Raw genomic sequence first — 3,031 nt, 5'->3', positions numbered from 1 at the left:
AGGAATTTTTTCTTTCAGTTTCATTTCTCGCCAGGATCCCACTTTTGCTTTATCCTCTTCCAATCAAACTCCAAGGCGCCACGGGTAGAAAGAAGTGGAAAGGCTGCCTGCATCATTTGGTCACACTCAGTCACTTCACAGATGCAGAGACTGAGACCCAGTGGGGCTAGGGCAGGAAGGTGGAGAAAGACTGGTTCCTGGTGACTGAACTAGGGGTGAAGCCCTGCCCGGGCTCCTGAGTGGCGGGGAAATTCACAGTGCAATTCGGATTGCGCAGAGGCTGCTGTAAGGAAGGAAGTGGGGACACTTTCCACAAGCCTGCGGGCCATAGAGGACCACAAGTGAGTTGGGATTGAGAGGGACACTGACCTCAGACTAAATCAGAGTCAGCCTCACCACTCCTAAGAACCAGCCCCACCCTGACCTAGGAGCCCAGGGGGATCTGGCCTCTGCTCTCCTGTGACCTCATCTCAGCCCCATGTTCACTCAAGTCCAGCCAGCTGGCCTCCCAGGTTCCCCTCCCATGCTAAGCTCTTCCCTGCCTCAGGACCTTTGTCTTTGCTGACCCCTCTGCCATAACTGCTCCCCTCCAGATCCTTGCATGGCTGGCTGCTTCTCTTTATTGAGGTTTCAGCAGATCTGTCTCCTTTGTAGGGACCTTCCCTGATTTTCCCATCTAAGTAGTTGCCCACTCGATTCTCAGCATCCTCCATCACATTGTCTTGTTTTAATGTCTTCAGAGCACATACTGCTTGTTCAGTTACCACCAGTAGAATAGGCCCTCCATCAGATCAGAGACCTTTTCTAACTTTTCACTGTTTTATTCTCAATGGCTGCCCAGTACTTGGCAAATAGTAGCTCAGTAAGTATTGGCTGAATCAATGAATGAAAACAGCGTCCCAAGGCAAAATTTGTAAGAATAATATCAGGAAGGCTAAAAGCTGAATAAACTGAGTCTCACAAAAGCTATAGATAACAGCAAAAAAAAAAAAAAAAAAAAGGGCTATAGATACTAGCAAAAAAGTGAGGTTTTTTTTGTTGTTGTTTGTTTGTTTATTTGTTTTGAGATGAAGTCTTGCTCTGTTGCCCAGGCTGCAGTGCAGTGGCACAATCTTGGCTCACTGCAACCCCTGCTTCCCGAGTTCAAGCGATTCTCCTGCCTCAGCCTCCTGAGTAGCTGGGATTACAAGTGCGTGCCATCATGCCCGGCTAATTTTTGTATTTTCAGTAGAGATGGGATTTCACCACATTGGTCAGGCTGGTTTCTAATCCCTGACCTCGTGATCCACCCACTTCAGCCTCCCAAAGTCCTGGGATTACAGGCGTGAGCCACCGTAAGTTTTTAACATGTTAGAGAAGCCAGGCCGAGAGGATGGTGAGAAAACAGAGCTCTCCAGCCCAGGTCTTCCTTCAGTTGCTGTGGTCAGGACCACGTGCTCTCATGAGGTAGGCAGAGCCTGGAGGTGAGAAGAGGAGGCTTCAGTGGAGCTGCACCACCCCTCGACTTGGAGGAAGCTTAGGTCACCAACTGTGACGGTATGGTGACGAAGTTCGGATCACATCAGATCCAGTTCCTTCCTCTCTTGGCAAAATCACTAGGCTGGCAGATGAGCTCAGACTCAGCCCAGAGAGCTGAGTGTTACCCAGACAGCTGAGAGAGTGCTGGCCTGCTGTCAGTGATGTTCAGGGGGTGGTAGATGAAGGGAAAGGCTTCTAAAAGCAGTGTGGCCTGCAGAGAAAAATGCAGGAGAGGAAAGCAGCAAAGAAAAGAGGAGTACAGCATCTTTTTTTTTTTTTTCTTCTCTGAGACAGAGTCACGCTCTGTCGGCCAGCCTGAAGTGCAGTGGCATGATCTCAGCTCACTGCAACCTCTGCCTCCCAGGCTCAAGCAGTTCTCCTGCCTCAGCCTCCTGAGTAGCTGGAATTACAGGCATGTGCCACCATACCCAGCTAATTTTTGTATTTTTTAGTAGATATGGGGTTTCCCCGTCATGCTGGTCTTGAATGCCTGACCTCAGATAATCTGCCCGCTTCCGCCTCCCAAAGTGCTGGGATTACAGGGTGAGCTACTGCACCCTGCCCAGCGTCTTTCTTACTGCCCAGCCTCCATCTCCAAGGTACAAGGGGGCCAGGGCCTGGGCTAGTTCACTGGAGAAAGTCCCAGGGACATGTTTAGCTGGGGAGAAGGTAGGGGTGACTTGCCTCTTGCAGATAGGGGAAGTAATGTTCCAAAAGTAGACATGACTGTCACCCAGGGCACGAGTCACCACACTGATGATCAGTGGGAGGGAGCTGGAGAGCAGAACCTTAGAATTGAGGAGACCCAGAGCTGGTGGGCCATGGCTGTGACCCACAGACCTATGTAGTTTGGCTCTGATAGTGTTTAGTCACGTGATGTTGAGTTTTTATTGTAGCCTTTGTTATTGTTTCTCTCTCTTTTTTTTTTTTTTGAGATGGAGTCTCATTCTGTCACCCAGGCTGGAGGCTGGAATGCAGTGGGGTGATCTCGGCTCACTGCAACCTCTGCTTCCTGGGTCCAGGTGATTCTCGTGCCTCAGACTCCCGAGTAGCTGGGACTACAGGCACCCGCCACTACGCTCAGCTAATTTTTGTATTTTTAGTAGAGATGGGGTTTCACCATGATGGCCAGGCTGGTCTCAAACTCCTGACCTCAAGTGATCCACCTACCTCGGCCTCCCAGAGTGCTGGGATTACAGTCATGAGCCACCGTGCCCGGCCATATTGTTTTTTAATTTAAAAACATTTTTGAAGTTTTAGTTATCTCCTTAAAAATTCAGAAGTATTGGCCGGGCGCAGTGGCTCATGCCTGTAATCCTAGCACTTTGGGAGGCCGAGGCGGGTGGATCGCCTGAGGTCAGGAATTCGAGACCAGCCTGACCAACATGGAGAAACCCTATCTCTTCTAAAAATACAAAATTAGCCGAGCATGGTGGCGCATGCCTGCAATCCCAGCTACTCAGGAGGCTGAGGCAAGAGAATCGCTTGAACCCAGGAAGTGGAGGTTGCAGTT

This window comes from Chlorocebus sabaeus, chromosome 1, assembly GCF_047675955.1.
Source record: "Chlorocebus sabaeus isolate Y175 chromosome 1, mChlSab1.0.hap1, whole genome shotgun sequence".
Taxonomy (NCBI): domain Eukaryota; kingdom Metazoa; phylum Chordata; class Mammalia; order Primates; family Cercopithecidae; genus Chlorocebus; species Chlorocebus sabaeus.
This window is presented reverse-complemented; position numbering follows the sequence as displayed.